Source organism: Dasypus novemcinctus, chromosome X (assembly GCF_030445035.2).
Source record: "Dasypus novemcinctus isolate mDasNov1 chromosome X, mDasNov1.1.hap2, whole genome shotgun sequence".
Taxonomy (NCBI): Eukaryota; Metazoa; Chordata; class Mammalia; order Cingulata; family Dasypodidae; genus Dasypus; species Dasypus novemcinctus.
Window position 1 is genome coordinate 15149487 of NC_080704.1, and position 17955 is coordinate 15167441.

Consider the following 17955-nt stretch of genomic DNA (forward strand, 5'->3'; position numbering starts at 1 on the left):
ATGAAGGGATTTTTGTGGGTATCCAGTCATGAGATAATGGTGCCTCTAACTACATGCAGACCTTGAAGTTCTATAAGTATCCACGTAGAATGGATGGTTCCCCTAAAGAGGATGGAGTCCATGGGATTTTGCAGGGTTACAGGTAGAAGAAGGTATGTCCCTTAACATGGCTGTCCCCATTTTTTTAAACAGGTTCCAGTCAAGAGATGATGGTGAACATAACAATGGTAGCAAATGGGGCACTTTGCTGGTATCCATGTAAGAAACATAAAGTATACACTGTCTGATTTTCAGATACCTAATAAGTAATGATGGTATCCCTAACATTTGTTGGTACCATGTTTATTTGAGAATGTCCATAAAAATACACAAGATATGTAATGTTCTTCTAGTTTAGAGATAATGTGTGTATAACCCTGGTAGTAACTAGGGTTTGCAGGTATCCAAGAAACTTCAGGGTTCTTCTCATTACAGTAGGGATCATGAGAGTTTTACAGGTACCCAGTCAAGAGATAATGGCTTCTCTAACTATGGTGTTGACTTTGGCATTCCAAACCATTCAGGTGGAGATGATGGTATGCCAAATGATGGTGGTGACCATTGGATTTTGCATGGGTCCAGATCAGAGATGTGTCCTTAAACATATTAATTATTTTTTTTATGGTCAAAAAACTTACATACTTAGAATTAGCCAGTTGGACTCAGTTTAGATGATCCCAATTTTGTTGGCAACATCCAAGCTTAAACACATTATATGTAACATATTTTTCAGGTAACAATCAAGATATGATGATGAAACCAAAAGTAATAGGGAACTTTGGAGTTTGCTGCCAGCCAAGTAAATGATGTTGGCCTAGACCATAGTAGACACCTTCTGAATTTTCGTTATCTAGATAAAACTGATTGTTCACCAAATTCTTATAGTAATCAATTTTTGCAGGGATGGAAATAAATTGAATCCCTACCAATAGTAGTAAGAATGAGTTTTACTTTCTTCTTGTTTAGAGAAAAAATATGTGTTTAACATTGGTAGTGAGTGAAGAATTTTCAGGTGTCCAAGTAAATTATGGGGTTTCTCACTACAATAGTGACCATGGGACTTTGCTGGTTTCCAGGTAAGAAATAGTGTCTCTATGTACAGTGTTGAACTTCAAGCTCTGCAAGTACTCAGGTAGAGTTGATGAGTCCTTAACTGTGGAAATGAATAAGACAATTTCCAGGTGTTCATGTAAAAATGTGTCCTAAAAACATTTATCGAAATATTTTGCTTGATCTGGGCATAAGATGATGGTGGACCTAACAATGGTTGTTAACATGGGGACACTGCTGGTTTCCAGGTAAGTTATCATGTGGGCTTTGACAGCAACAGACTCTGTAATGGTGTCTCCAATATTGTTGGGGATTTGGGTCTGAAGGGTATTGGGAATGAAAGAAAGAGAAAAAGAGAGAGTGAAACAAAGAAAGAAAGAGAAAGAGAGCTGGGATCAGGGGGTCTGCGAGTAGACTCCTCAGACAACTTTATTTTCTACAAGTGGCATTATATATACTCAAGCTATCATGAGCACAAGCAGTGTAGCTACACATTAACAATAAATATAAAGGACTTATCTCAGAGTACAAAGATTCAGTGTTCTTTCAAACTGCAAAGTGTTTGCTCATATTTCTCCCTACCAGGGACAGCTTTGTCCTGTTGACCCAAAGGCTTAATTGCTGCATTCCTATGTTAAAAGCGTAGCCATGGAAACAGCATGCCTCTCTTTGTGAGACCACTATGCCTCAGTTTCCAACACAATATCTGCTGTGGCCATGTGTAGGAAAGTGGCTTTAATGTTCTCCAGTTTAGAGGAAATGTATGTTTAATCCTGGTAGTGACTGAGGTTTTGGAGGTATCCAGGAAAGTTATCATGGGAGTTTTCACAACAGTAGGGACCATGGGATTATTGCAGATGTCCAATCAAGAGATATTAGTGTCTCTAGCTACAATGTTCATAATGAATTTCTGTAGATGTGCAGGTAAATTTGATGGGTCCCCTTAAAGAGGATGTGGCCAAGGATATTTGCAGGTCTCCAGGTAAAGAAAGATGTGCACTTAAACACATATTTCAAAAAAAAATGTGTTTCAGTCAAGAGGTCATTGTAAACCTAACAATGCTCATTAAATGGGACATTGCAGGTATCTAGGTAAGGGATGATATGAGTCTTTACCACAGTACAGACCATTTGATTTTCACATATCTAAAATGTGACAATGAATCCCTAACACTTGTTGGTACCATGTTTCTTTGCTGGGATTCAGTAAGAAATGATAGTGTCCCTATCAATAATACTAAGCATGAGGTCTTTCTGTTTTCATGTTTAGAGAAAATATATGCTTAATAGAGGTAATGAGGGAGGGATTTGCATTTATCCAGATGAGTTATCTTCCATTCCTCTCCAAAGTAGCGACTATGGCATTTTAGCAGGTATCCAATTAATAGCTGCTGATGTCTCTAACTACAGTGTTGACCTTGGATTTCAACCAGCACCAGGCAGAGTCTGGGGTCCTGTCAAGGTGTAAATGACTAGATTTCTTTGATGGTATCCAGGCAGAAAAAGATGTGTCCTTGAATAACACACATCACTATGTTGTCTAGGTTCCATTTAAGACATCACGTAGAGGCGGCGGACTTGGCCCAGTGGTTAGGGCGTCCATCTACCACATGGGAGGTCTGCAGTTCAAACCCTGGGCCTCCTTGACCTATGTGGAGCTGGCCCATGCGCAGCGCTGATGCGCACAACGAGTGCCCTGCCACGCAGGGGTGTCCCCCGTGTAGGGAAGCCCCACGCGCAAGGAGTGTGCTCCGTAAGGAGAGCCGCCCAGCGCGAAAGAAAGTGCAGCATGCCCAGGAATGGTGCCGCACACACGGGGAACTAACACAACAAGATGACGCAACAAAAAGAAACACAGATTCTCGTGCCGCTGACAATAACAGAAGCGGACAAACAAGACGCAGCAAATAGACACATAGAACAGACAATCGGGGTGGGGGGGGAGGGGAGAGAAATAAATAAATAAATAAATCTTTTTTAAAAAGTACATATAAAAAAAATAAATCACAGTGTTCTGGACAAAATATGTGTTTGACAGTGGTAGTAAGGGAGGGCCATCCAGGTATCCACATAAGTATAGGTATCCCACAGAGTCAAGCATGGGAGTTCTTCATGTGTCCAGCCAAGAGCTGTTGGTGTCTTTAACTTCACTGATGACCTCAAAGATTTGCATTTATCTAGGTAGATTTGATGGTTCCCTGACATAGGTAGTACCTGTGGGAATTGACAGGAGTCCAGATAGAAGAACATATGCACATTAACATGGTTTCCATCTTTCCTTTTTCAGGTTCTAGTGAAGATTTAATGGTGAAACAAATAATGGTAGTAACCATGGGAATTTGCCATTGTCCAGGTAAAGGATGATGTGGGTCTTTTGCCATACTAGAGGTGTTTCAAATTTCAGTTATCTAAGTAAGTGAAGACAATGTCTTCAATCTTGTAGTAAGCAAGACTTTTTTGAAGACATTCAGGTAAGAAATGATAGTATCCCTATATATACCAGTAAACATGAGATGATACTTTCCAAATTTTATTTTTAAAGTTGTACTAGGAATTGAACCCAGGACCTCATATGTGGGAGGCAATGCTAAAAAACTCAATTGCATCTGCTCCACTGAATTCTAATTTTGAGAAAATGTTTAATTTTTTTTAAAGTGTCCTTCAACACATTAATCACACTGTATTTTTTTGGTTGAAGTCAAGAGATCATGGTGAATCTAACAATAGTTGTTAGTGTGGAATGTTGCTGGTATCCACATTAATTACTAAAAGAGTCTTAATCACAGTATAGACCAGGTATTCTTAACCAGGGGTCCATGGAAAGATTTCCATGGGGTTCTGTGAGCTTGAACTAAAAATGATAAACTTACTATCTTTATCTTCTCTGACCTCTGACTGATATCTAGCATTTCATTCACTTATGAATGTATGCAATAAATAAATTATAGTAGTATTTATTTCACCTGACTGGCAAAGGGGTACGTGGAACAACAAAGGGTAAGAACCCCTGGTATCTACCCTATGATATTCACATATTTAAGCCAGTGATGGTGATGGTAGCCCTATTTTTTTTTTTGAGGAGGTGCCGGTGATTGAACCTGGAAACTCGGACATGGGAGGCAGGCACGCAACCACTGAGCTACATTCACTCCCCAATCCCTAACACAGTATGAGGATGAAATCCCTAACACATGTAGGTATTGTGTGATTTGCAGGAAATTAGGTAAGAAATGATAGTGTCCTACCAACACTAGTGGCATGGACTTTACTATTCTCAGGGTAAAAAAAAATGCATGTTTGATTTTAGTACTGAGAGGGGATGTGCAGATATCCCAATTAATATTGGTTCTCCTCACTCACTACAGAATTGACCATGTGATTTTTGCAGGCCTCTGATATAAAAAGCTGATTTCTCTAACTATGGTTTTGACCTTGGAGTTCTGAAATGTTCCAGGTAACACTCACCGGCCCCCTTAACACTGGAAGTGCCAAGGTAAGTATCGGGCATCAGTTAAAAAATGTGCAGCCTAAACGTATTTGTCACTAGGTGGTTTTCAGCTTCCCCCCCCCCAAATATTGTGGTGAGATTTTTATAAAAAGCTCATATATATGGGACATGCTGGAATCCAGGTAAGGGATGATATGGGCCTTAACTTTGCTACAGACAATCTGATCTCCAGATACCTAGGTAAGTGTCAGACACCCAACACTTTTGTACCATATATTTCCGCAGACATTCGTGTAAGAAATGATAATATCCCTAAAAATACATATAACCATGTGGTCTTATCACTTTGTACATAAAGAAAAATGAGTGGTTAATCTTGGCAGTAAGTGCAGGAATCTGGTATCCAGATAATTTACCATCTTGTTCCTCACTAGACTAGTCACTATGGGAGTTTCAGTGTCCAATCAAGGTACTTGTACAGAGTTGAACTTGGATTCCTTCAAAAAATAGAGGTGTTTCAAATTTCAGGAGATAGTGTCTTGAATCTTGTGGTAACCAAGATTTTTTTAAGACATCCTGGTAAGAAAATGAGAGTATCCCTACATATACCAATAAACACAAGACATTACTATGTTCTATTTTTGAGAGAATGTTTAAGCAAGGTAATCAGTGAGGAAGATGCTGATATCCAGGTAAGTTACCATGGGGCTCCTCAACAAAGTAGTAACCATGAGATATTTTCAGGTGTCTAGTCAAGAGAGAGATGTTGCTGTCTCTAATGCATGGGAACTTTGAACTTCTTCAGGTATGTAGGTAGAGCTGAAGGTCCCTTCAAGGTGGAAGTGACTAAGGATGTTCAGGGGTGGGAGTAGAAAAATGTGTTCTTAAACACGTGTGTCATAATAGCTTTTTCAGGTTCTGGTCAAGAGGTCATGTTTAAGGTGCGACTGTCATTATCTTGGGACCTTGCTGATATCCAGGTAGTGTTGCCATGGGCCTTGACCATGGTACAGACCCTCTGATCCTCAGATATCCAGGTAAGTCTTGATGATATACCTAACACATACTCATGATGAAGTGAGAACACATGTTTGTACCAGGGTTGTTGTTGTTTAATAATTACTCAGGGAAGAAGTGATAGTGACCCACTAATACCAGTAACATGAGATTTTACTGACTTTATAGATTTAAAAAATGTGTGTCTAACTTGGGAGTGAGTGAAGGATGTGCCATTGTGCAGATGAGTTAACATGGCGCTCCTCAGCATAGTAGTGACCTTGGGAGTTTTGCAGTTGGCTGATCAAAGAAAGTTGGTTTCTATATCTACAATGCTGAAGTTGGATTTCTGCAGGTTTTCAGATTATAAGCACGGGTCCCAAAACACTGTATGTGACCAAGGTAATTGCAGGGCTCCAATTAAAGAAATAGGTGTCCTCAAACACATTTGTCGTTGTTTTTTTAGGTTCCGGTGAAGAGAACTTGGTGAGTTAAACATGCTGGTTCACGTGTATATTGCTGGTATCCAGTTGAAGGATGCTATGGCTTTAACCACTGTACAGACCCTCTGATCTTGCTATCTAGGTAAATGATGATGGAATACCTGACGCATTAGGTGTCATGGGGTTTTTCTGTTTCTGTTTTTTTTTTTTTACCGGATTTCAGGTATGTAATTATAATCTCCCTACAAATAATAATATTCATAAGATATGACTGATGTCTATGTCAGACAAAAATAATAGTGTTTGATCCAGTTAATAAGTGAGTAAATTTGCAGTTATCCAGATAAGTCACATTGGGTTTCTTCTCCATAGGAGTCACCATCTGATTTTTGGAGGTATTCAGTCAAGAGAAGTAGTTTTTTTCTGACTTTGGCACTGACCTTGGAGTACCGCAGCCACAGCTATCCAGGTAACATCCATGGGTCCCAAAACACAGGACATGACATAGGTAAATTTCAGGGTTCCGGGTTTTTTTTTAAAAAAAAAACACGTTCTTTGACACATTTATCACAACATGTTTCTCAGGTTCCAGGCAGGAGGTCGTGGTGAACCTAACGATGCTCATGGATGTGGGACATTGCCGGTAGCCAGGTAAGGAATAATGTGGCCTCAATAGCACATCTACAGATAACGAGGTAACTGTTGATGAAATCTTAACACACTTGTCAACACCATGTTTTCTCAAGTTCTTGAGGTAAGAAATAATAGTGTCCCTTCCAGTGCTGACAAACATGAGATCTCTGTGTTTTCAGGGTTAGAGAAAAATGTGTGGCTAATCCCAGTAGTAAGTGAGGGAAGCTCAGGTGTCTAGTAGGGTTTTCATGCTGTTTCTCACCACAGTAGTCACCATGGCATTTTTGCTCATTTTCAGTCAAGAGATAGAGGCGTCTATCAAGTGCAGACCTTGGATTTCAGCAAATACCAGTTAGAGTTGCTTTAGGACCTGTCACTATGGAAATTCTAGGGTATCTGGATAGAAAAATATTTTTCCTTACAAACAAGTGTCACTATGTGTTTTCAGGTTCTGGTCAAGAGAGTATGCAGAAGCTGACAATGGCTGTTAAGGTGGGACTTTGCTGGTGTCCAGGTAAGTGATGACATGGGCCTTCACCACAGCACAGGCCATCTGATCTCAGCTACCTAGGTAGGTGACGATGAATTCCGCACCACATGTTGATGACATTCCTCACATACTTTGTGCAGGGACTCAGTTTACAAACGTTAGTGCCCCTCACAACACTATTAACCATGAAATCTTATCATTTTCCCGTTTAGATAAAGTGTGAGTTTAATCTTGGTAGTGAGCGAGGGATGTACAATTGCTCAGGTAAGTTACCTCAGGGTCTCTCCTCACAGGTTTGGTTTGATAATGACTTTGGAATTTTTGTCGTGGTCCAGTCAAGAGAAGTTGACTTTTCTAACTATGGGTTGACCTTGGAGTCCTGCAAGTATCCAGGTAATATTTGTGGGTCCTTTAATCCTGGTAAGGTATGATAGGGGTACAGTTTTTAAAAATGTGTGTTCTTAAACACAATTATCATACTTTGTTTTTCCGGTTCCAGGCAAGAGCTCTTGGTAAGATAAAATAGCTTGTTTACAAGAGATATTGTGGAATCCAGGTAAGAGATTATATGGACTTTAATCACTGTACAGACCATCTGACTTCAGGAAATCTAGGTAAGTGATGATGAAATCCCTACCACATTTGAGGCCATGTTTCTTTGCAGGCATTCAGGTAAGAAATTATAGTCTTCCTACCAATACTAGTAGTTCTGAGGTCTTACCATTTGCTGGTTTAGAGAAACTAGACAGCCAATCCTAGTAGTGAGTGAGGGATTCAGGTATCCGGATAAGTTTTCATCATGTTCCTCACCACAGCAGGGACCATGGGATTTTTGCAGTCCAGTCAAAAGTTGTTTTCATCTCTAATTTCAGTGTTTACCTTGGATTTCTGCAAGTGTCAGGTTAGTTGAAAGGACACAGCAAAGTAGAAGTGGCCTAATATTTTGAGGGTATCCAGGTTGAAAAGGAAATGCTCTTAAACAGAAGTTTCACGATACATTTTTCAGGTTCCAGTCAAGAGGTCACGTTTAAGCTGCCATGCTCATTAACTTCGGACACTGCTTGAATCCCCAGGGAAGGGGCTTTAACCACAGGACAGAACACCCCCTCTTCAGATATCTAGGTAAGTAATGAGGAAATTCCTACTCCTTTGTTACCATGATCTTTTGCAGGCATTCAGGTAAGGACTGATGGCCTCACTACACATAATAGTAAGCATAAGATTTTACTCTTTTCTAGTTTAACGAAGTATGTGAGTCACTGAGGTATGAGTGGGTGATTTGCAATTTTCCAGATAAGTTATACTGGGGTTCCTCACCACAGTAGTGATCAGCTGACTTAGTGAGTTCAAGACAATTAGGTTTCTCTACTGTTTTTTTTTTTTGTCTTTTGGTTTTTGTTTTGCTCTGTTTTATTTTTTTAGGAGGTACTGGGGATTGAACCTGGGACCTAGTACATGGGAAGCAGATTTTTCAACCACTGCGTTATAACCACTCCCCCTCTATGGTTTTGACCATGGAATTCTCTTATTATCCAGGTAATATGCGATATTGGTTTGATAATATTTGAAGTGATCAAGTTAGAGTTCAGGGTTTTAATTTTTTTTTAAGTGCCTTCTAACACACTAATCACACTGTATTTTTCGGGTTGGGGTCTAGAGATGATGGTGAACCTAACAATAGTTGTTAGTGTGGAATGCTGCTGGTATCCAGGTTAATTACTAAAAGTCCATTAACCCAGGCATTCTTAACCAGGGGTCCACAGACCCCCAAGGCATCCATGGAAAGATTTCAGGGGTTCTGTGAGCTTGAACTGAACAAGATAAACCCATTATCTTTATTCTCACTGACCTCTGACTGATAACTAGCATTTCATTCACTTATGAATGTATGCAATAAATAAATTATAGTAGTATTTATTTCACCTGACTGGCAAAGGGGTACGTGGAACAACAAAGGGTAAGAACCCCTGGTATCTACCCTATGATATTCACATATTTAAGCCAGTGATGGTGATGGTAGCCCTATTTTTTTTTTTGAGGAGGTGCCGGTGATTGAACCTGGAAACTCGGACACGGGAAGCAGGCACGCAACCACTGAGCTACATTCACTCCCCAATCCCTAACACAGTATGAGGATGAAATCCCTAACACATGTAGGTATTGTGTGATTTGCAGGAAATTAGGTAAGAAATGATAGTGTCCTACCAACACTAGCAGCATGGACTTTACTATTTTCAAGGTTAAAAGAATGCGTGTTTGATTTTAGTACTGAGAGGGGATGTGCAGATATCCTAAATAACATTGGTTCTCCTCACTCACTACAGAATTGACCATGTGATTTTTGCAGGTCTCTGATCCGAAATGCTGATTTCTTTAATTATGGTTTTGACCTTGGAGTTCTGAAACTTTCCAGGTAATACTCATGGGCCCCTTAACACTGGAAGTGACCAAGGTAAATATCGGGAGTCAGATAAAAAACGTGCGCCCTAAACGTACTTGTCACTATGTTTTTTTCAGCTTTCCCCTCCAAATATCATCGTGAGATTTTTTGAAAAAGCTCGTGTATATAGGGCTTTGCTGGAACTCAGGTAAGGGATGATACGGGCCTTAACTATGCTACAGACGATCTGATCTCCAGATACCTAGGTAAGTGTCAGATACCTAACATTTTTGTACCACATTTTTCTGCAGACATTCGTGTAAGAAACAATAATACCCCTAAAAATACAGAAAACCATGTGGTCTTATCATTTTGTACATAAAGAAAAATGGGTGGTTAATCATGGCAGTGAGTGCGGGAATCAAGGATGCAGATAAATTACTATCGTTTTCCTCACTAGAGTAGTCACTATGCGATTTTCACAGTGTCCGGTCAAGAGATATTTTGTCTCTAGCTACAGTGTTGAACTTGGATTCCTGCAAAAAAAAAAAAAAAAAAAAAAATGGGGACCTGATAAGGTAAAAGTGACCTAAGTTTTTTTAGAGTATCCAGGTTGAAAAATTGTGTTCTTAAACACATACCGTTAACAATGTTTCTCAGGTTCTGTCAGGAGATCATGTTTAAGGTGCCGTCGCAGTTACCTTGGGACACTGCAGGAATCAAAATTGGGATGATGTGGTCATTATCCACAGCATAGCCGTTTCTTCTTCAGATTTCTAGGTAGGTGATGATGAAATCCTGACCTCTTTTGGATACCATGTTTGTCTGTTTCTTTGTTTGAGGACTTCAGGTATGAAATGATAGTTTCATTACAAGTACTCATAACCATAAGAAATAACAGTGTTCTACACAAAGTATGTATGTAGCGGTAGTGAGGGAGGGCCTTCCAGGTACCCACATAAGTCATCAGAGTACTCAGTATAGGAGTTTTTCATGTGTCCAGCCAGGATATGTCTGGTGTCTTTAACTTCACCGAGGACCTCAAAGTTCCTCATTTGCCTAGGTAGACTTGACGGTGCCCCTGACGTTTGTGGTGCCCATGGGAACTGACAGGAGTCCAGACAGAAGAACATGTGTGCCTTAGCATGGTTTCCATCTTTCCTTTTTCAGGTCCTAGTGAAGATTTAGTGGAGAAACTGATCCTGGAAGTGACCATGGGACTTTCTCATTATCCAGGTAAAGGATGATGTGGGTCTTTTGCCTCACTAGAGGTGTTTCAAATTTCAGGAGACAGTGTCTTGATACTTGCAGTAACCAATATTTTTTTTAAGACATCTCAGTAAGAAATGAGAGTATCCCTACATATACCAATAAACACGAGATGTTACTGTGTTCTATTTTTGAGAGAATGTTTAAGCCAGGTAATTAGTGAGGAAGATGCTGATATCCAGGTAAGTTACCATGGGGTTCCTCAACCAAGTAGTAACCATGGGATATTTGCAGGTGTCTAGTCAAGAGATGTTGCTGTGTCTAACTGCATGGGAACTTTGAACTTCTTCAGGTATGCAGGTAGAGATGAAGGGTCCCATCAAGGTGGAAGTGACTAAGGATTTTCAAGGGTGGGAGAAGAAAAGTGTGTTCTTAAACACATGTATCATAATCGCTTTTTCAGGTTCTGGTCAAGAGGTCATGTTTAAGGTGCAACTGTCGCTCTCTTGGGACCTTGCTGATATCGTGGTAATGTTGCTGTGGGCCTTAACCGCAGTACAAACCCTCTGATCTTCAGATATCTAGGTAAGTCTTGATGATATACCTAACACATACTCATGATGAAGTGCTAACACACGTTTGTACCAGGGTTGTTGCTGTTTAATAAGTACTCAGGGAAGAGATAGTGACCTACTAATACCAGTAACATGAGATTTTACTGACTTTTTTAGATTTTAAAAATGTGTGTTTAACTTGGGACTGAGTGAAGGATGTGCCATTTTGCAGATGAGTTAACATGGCGCTCCTCAGCACAGTAGTGACCTTGGGAGTTTTGCAGTTGCCTGATCAAGAAGAGTTGGTTTCTCTATCTACGGTGCTGAAGTTGGATTTCTGCAGCTTTTCAGGTTATAATTATGGGTTCCAAAACACTGTATGTGACTGAGGTAATTGCAGAGCTCCAATTAAAGAAATGTGTGTCTTCAAACACATTTGTCGTTATGATTTTTAGGTTCCGGTAAAGAGAAATTGGTTAGCTATACATGCTGGTTCATGTGTATATTGCTGGTATCCAGGTAAAGGATACTGTGGCCTTACCCACTGTACAGACCCTCTGATCTTCAGCTATCTAGGTAAATGGTGATGGAATACCTGACACATTAGCTATCATGGGATTTTTGTGGGGGTTTTTTTGCCAGCTTCTAGGTAAGTAATTTTAATCTCTCTACAACTATTAATATGTGTAAGATATTACTGTTATTCATTTCAGACAAAAATAATAGTGTTTGATCCAGTTAATGAGTGAGTAAATTTGCAGTTATCCAGATAAGTCACGTTGGGTTTCTTCTCCATAGGAGTCACCATCTGATTTTTGTAGGTATTCAGTCAAGAGAGTTAGCTTTTACAGATTTTGGCACTGACCTTGGAGTCCCGCAGCCTCAGCTATCCAGATAACATCCATGGGTCCCAAAACATGGGACGTGACCTAGGTAAATTTCAGGGTTCCAGTTTTTTTGGAAAACAACGTGTTCTTTGACACATTTCTCACAATGTGTTTCTCAGGTTCCAGGCAGGAGGTCGTGGTGAACCTAACGATGCTCATGGATGTGGGACATTGCTGGTAGCCAGGTAAGGAATAATGTGGCCTCAATAGCACATCTACAGATAACGAGGTAACTGTTGATGAAATCCTTAACACACTTGTGAACACCATGTTTTTTTAAGTCCTTGAGTTATGAAGTAATAGTGCCCTTCCAGTCCTGGCAAACATGAGATCTCTGTGTTTTCAGGGTTAGAGAAAAATGTGTGGCTAATCCCAGTAGTAAGTGAGGGATGCTCAGGTGTCTAGTAGGGTTTTCATGCTGTTACTCACCACAGTAGTCACCATGGCATTTTTGCTCATTTTCAGTCAAGAGATACAGGTGTCTATCAAGTGCAGACCTTGGATTTCAGCAAATACCAGGTAGAGTTGCTTTAGGTCCTGTCACTATGGAAATTCTAGGGTATCTGGATAGAAAAATATTTTTCCTTATACACAAGTGTCACAGTGTGTTTTCAGGTTCTGGTCAAGAGAGTATGCAGAAGCTGACAATGGCTGTTAAGGTGGGACTTTGCTGGTGTCCAGGTAAGTGATGACATGGGCCTTCACCACAGCACAGGCCATCTGATCTCAGCTACCTAGGTAGGTGACGATGAATTCCGCACCACATGTTGATGACATTCCTCACATACTTTGTGCAGGGACTCAGTTTACAAACGTTAGTGCCCCTCACAACACTATTAACCATGAAATCTTATCATTTTCCCGTTTAGATAAAGTGTGAGTTTAATCTTGGTAGTGAGTAAGGGATGTGCAGTTGCTCAGAGAAATTATCTCAGCGTCCCTCCTTAGAGTAATGACTTTGAAATTTTTGCAGGGGTCCAGTCAAGGGAAGTTGACTTTTCTAAGTATGGGTTGACCTTCAAGTCCTACAAGTATCCAGGTAATATTTGTGGGTCCTTTAATCCTGGTAAGGTATTGCAGGGGTACAGTTTTTAAAAATGTGTGTTCTTAAACACAATTATCATACTATGTTTTTCAGGTTCCAGTCAAGAGCTCTTGGTAAGATGAAAAGCTTGTTTCCATGATATATTGTGGAATCCAGGTAGGGGATGATATGGACTTTAACTACTGTACAGACCATCTGACCTTCAGCTAATCTAGGTAAGTGATGAAGAAATCCCTACCACGTTTGGAACCATGTTTCTTTGGGTATTCAGGTAAGAAATTATAGCCTTTGTACCAATACAAGTAGTTGTCACTTCTTACATTTGCTGGTTTAGAGAATTTAGATAGCCAATCCTAGTAGTGAATGAGGGATTCAGGTATCCAGAGTAGTTATCATCATATTCCTCACCACTGTAGGGACCATGGAATTTTTCCAGTCCAGTCAAAAGTTATTTTTACCTCTAATTTCAGTGTTTACCTTGGATTTCTGCAACTGTCAGATAAGTTGAAGGGACCCAGCAAGGTAGAAGTAGCCTAATATTTTTCGAGGGTATTCAGGTCGAAAAGGATATGCTCTTAAACACAAGTGTCACAATATGTTTTTCAGGTTCCAGTCAAGAGATCACGTTTAAGCTGCCATGTTCATTAACGTCAGACACTGCTTGAATCTCTAGGTAAGGGGCTTTAACCACAGGACATAACACCCGCTCTTCAGATATGTAGGTAAGTGATGGGGAAATCCCTACTCCTTTGGTACCATGATCTTTTGCAGGCATTCAGGTAAGGACTGATGGTCTCTGTACACATAATAGTAAGCATAAGATTTTACTGTTTTCTGGTTTAGAGAATTATGTGTCTTCCCCAGGAATGAGTGAGTGATTTACAATTTTCCAGATAAGTTATATTGGGGTTCCTCACCTCTGTAGTTATCAGTTGACTTAGTGAGTTCAAGAGAGACAATTAGGTTTCTCTACAGTTTTTTCGTTCTTTGTTCTGCTTTATTTTGTTTGTTTTTTTTTTTTTTGGAGGTACTGAGGATTGAACCTGGGATGTAGTACATGGGAAGCAGATGTTCAACCACTGAGTTACAACCACTCCCTCTCTATGGTTTTGACCATGGAGTTCTGATATTATCCAGGTAATATGCAATATTGGTTTGACAGTATTTGAAGTGATCAAGTTAGACTTCAGGGTTTTAATTTTTCTAAAAGTACCTTATAACACATTAATCACACTATTTTTTGGGTTGAAGTCAAGAGATCATGGTGAACCTAACAATAGTTGTTAGTGTAGAATGCTGCTGGTATCCAGGTTAATTACTAAAAGTCCATTAACCGGAGTATAGACCAGGTGTTCTTAACCAGGGGTCCACAGACTCCCAAGGGGTCCATGGAAAGATTTCAGGGATTCTGTGAGCTTGAATTGAAAAAGATAAACTCATTATCTTTATTTTCACTGACCTCTGACTGATATCTAGCATTTCATTCACTTATGAATGTATGCAATAAATAAATTATAGTAGTATTTATTTCACCTGACTGGCAAAGGGGTACATGGAACAAAAAAGGTTAAGAACCCCTGGTATCTACCCTATGATATTCACATATTTAGGCAAGTGATGATGATGGTACCCCTATTTAATTTTTTAGGACATACCGGTGATTGTACATGGAAACTTGGACACGGGAATCAGGTGTGCATCCACTGAGCTACATTTACTCCCCAATCCCTAACACAGTATGAGGATGAAATCCCTAACACATGTAGGTACTGTGATTTGCAGGAAATTAGGTAAGGAATGACAGTGTCCCTACCAACATTAGTGGTATGAGACTTTGCTATTTTCAAGGTTAAAAAAAATGCGTGTTTGATTTTAGTACTGAGAGAGGATATGCAAATATCCTAAGTAATATTGGTTCTCCTCACTACAGAATTGACCATGTCATTTTTGCAGGCCTCTGGCCCAGAAAAGCTGGTTTCTCCAACTACAGTTTTCACCTTGGAGTTCTGAAATGTTCCAGGTAATACTCGTGGGCCCCCTTAACACTGGAAGTGACCAAGGTAAATATTGGGAGTTAGTTAAAAGAAGTGCACTCTAAACATATTTGTCACTATGTGGTTTTCAGCTTCCCCCTCCAAATATCGTGGTGAGATTTTTATAAAAAGCGCACATATATGGGGCATTGCTGGAACTCAGGTAAGGGATGATATGGGCCTTAACTATGCTACAGACGATCTGGTCTCCAGAGACCTAGGTAAGTGTCAGATACCTAACATTTTTGTACCATATTTTTCTGCAGACATTCGTGTAATAAATGATAATATCGCTAAAATACACAAAACCATGTGATCTTTTCATTTGTACATAAAGAAAAATGGGTGGTTAATCATGGCAGTGAGTGCAGGAATCAGGTATGCAGATAATTACTATTGTGTTCCTCAATAGAGTAGTCACTATAGGATTTTCACAGAGTCCAATCAAGAGATATTTTGTGTCTAGCTACAGTGTTGAACTTGGATTTCTGCAAAAAAATATGGGGACCTGGTAAGGTAAAAGTGACTGACGATTTTTGAGACTCTCCAGGTTGAAAAAATGTGTTCTTTAAAATACATATTTTTAACAATGATTTTCAGGTATCTGTCAGGAGATCATGCTTATGCTGCCATAGCAGTTACCTTGGGACACTGCAGGAATCAAAGTAGGGATGACGTGGGCATTATCCACAGCACAACTGTTTCTTCTTCAGATTTCTAGGTAGGTGATGATGAAATCCTTAACTGTTTTGGATACCATGTTTGTCTGTTTGTTTCTTTGTTTGAGGTCTTCAGGTATGAAATGATAGTTTCATTACAAGTACTCATAAGCATAAGGAATTACAGTGTTCTACACAAAGTATGTGTTTGACAGTGGTAGTGAGGGAGAGCCTTCCAGGTATCCACATAAGTCATCAGAGTACTCAGTATAGGAGTTTCTCATGTATCCAGCCAAGATAGGTTGGTGTCTTTAACTTCACTGATGACCTCAAGGGTTTATATTTGTCTCAGTAGACTTGATGGTTCCTTTGACATTTGTGTTGCCCATGGGAATTGACAGGAGTCCAGACAAAAGAACATGTGTGCCTTAGCATGGTTTCCATCTTTCCTTTTTCAGGTTCTAGTGAAGATTTAGTGGAGAAACTGATCCTGGAAGTGACCATGGGACTTTTTCATTATCCAGGTAAAGGATGATGTGGGTCTTTTGCCTCACTAGAGGTGTTTCAAATTTCAGGAGACAGTGTCTTGAATCTTGTAGTAACCAAGATTTTTTGAAGACATCCCGGTAAGAAATGTGAGTATCCCTACATATACCAATAAGCACAATACGTTATTATGTTCTGTTTTTGAGAGAACGTTTAAACAAGGTAATTAGTGAGGAAGATGCTGATATCCAGGTAAGTTACCATGGGGCTCCTCAACAAAGTAGTAACCATGAGATATTTTCAGGTGTCTAGTCAAGAGAGAGATGTTGCTGTCTCTAATGCATGGGAACTTTGAACTTCTACAGGTATGCAGGTAGAGATGAAGGTCCCTTCAAGGTGGAAGTGACTAAGGATGTTCAGGGGTGGGAGTAGAAAAATGTGTTCTTAAACACGTGTGTCATAATAGCTTTTTCAGGTTCTGGTCAAGAATTCATGTTTAAGGTGCAACTGTAGCTATCTTGGGACCTTGCTGATATCCAGGTAGTGCTGTTGTGGGCCTTAACCACAGTACATACCCTCTGATGTTCAGATATCTCTGTTAGTCTTGTTAATATACTAACACATACTCATGATGAAATGCTAACACATGTTTGTAACAGAGTTGATGTTTTTTTATAAGTACTCACGGAAGAAGTGATAGTCACCCACTAATACCAGTAACATGAGATTTTACTGACTTTTTAGATTTTAAAAATGTGCGTTTAACTTGGTAGCGAGTGAAGGATGTGCCATTGTGCAGGTGAGTTAACATGGCGCTCCTCAGCACAGTAGTGACCTTGGGAGTTTTGCAGTTGCCTGATCAAGGAAAGTTGGTTTCTCTATCTATGGTGCTGAAGTTGGACTTCTGCAGCTTTTCAGGTTATAATTATGGGTCCCAAAACATTGTATGTGACCAATCTATTTGCAGGGCTCCAATTAAAGAAATATGTGTCCTTAAACACATTTGTCGTTTTGATTTTTAGGTTCCAGTAAAGAGAACTTGGTGAGCTAAACATGCTGGTTCACGTGTATATTGCTGGTATCCAGGTAAAGGATGCTGTGGCCTTACCTACTGTACAGACCCTCTGATCTTCAGCTATCTAGGTAAATGATGATGGAATACCTGACACATTAGGTGTCATGGTTTTCGTTTTGTTTTTTGTTTTTTGCAGGTTTTCAGGTACGTAATAATAATCTCCCTACAAATACTAACATGCATAAGATATTTACTGCTGTCTATTTCAGACAACAATAATTGTGTTTGATCCCGTTAATGAGTGGGTGATTTGCAGTTATCCAGATAAGACACATTGGGGTTCTTCTCCACAGGAGTGACCAACTGATTTTTGCAGGTATTCAGTCAAGAGAGTTTTTTTCTGACTTTGGCACTGACCTTGGAGTATCACAGCCACAGCTATCCAGGTAATATACATGGATACCAAAACACGAGATGTAACATAGGTAAAATGCAGGGTTCCAGTTTTTAAAAATATGTTTTTTGTGACATTTATCACAATGTGTTTTCCAGGTTCCAGTCAAGAGGTCGTGGTGAACTTAACAATGC

General features: G+C 39.8%; 4 long non-coding RNA genes across 4 annotated transcripts; all 4 read left to right on the forward strand.

Moving 5' to 3' along the window:
• Positions 1 to 3381: 3381 nt before the first annotated feature.
• Positions 3382 to 6113, forward strand: LOC131277220 (uncharacterized). The gene is made up of 3 exons (XR_009184385.1): positions 3382 to 3442; positions 4169 to 4282; positions 4478 to 6113. It is a non-coding gene; the product is annotated as an uncharacterized lncRNA (long non-coding RNA).
• A 245-nt stretch (positions 6114 to 6358) lies between these two features.
• On the forward strand, positions 6359 to 7473 carry LOC131277311 (uncharacterized). Its single transcript, XR_009184503.1, has 3 exons — positions 6359 to 6445; positions 6562 to 6627; positions 7058 to 7473. It is a non-coding gene; the product is annotated as an uncharacterized lncRNA (long non-coding RNA).
• Positions 7474 to 7599: 126 nt separating this feature from the next.
• Positions 7600 to 9315, forward strand: LOC131277297 (uncharacterized). The gene is made up of 3 exons (XR_009184483.2): positions 7600 to 8000; positions 8106 to 8221; positions 9139 to 9315. It is a non-coding gene; the product is annotated as an uncharacterized lncRNA (long non-coding RNA).
• A 1352-nt stretch (positions 9316 to 10667) lies between these two features.
• Positions 10668 to 11790, forward strand: LOC131277293 (uncharacterized). Its single transcript, XR_009184479.1, has 3 exons — positions 10668 to 11040; positions 11152 to 11273; positions 11475 to 11790. It is a non-coding gene; the product is annotated as an uncharacterized lncRNA (long non-coding RNA).
• The last annotated feature ends 6165 nt before the right edge of the window (positions 11791 to 17955 follow it).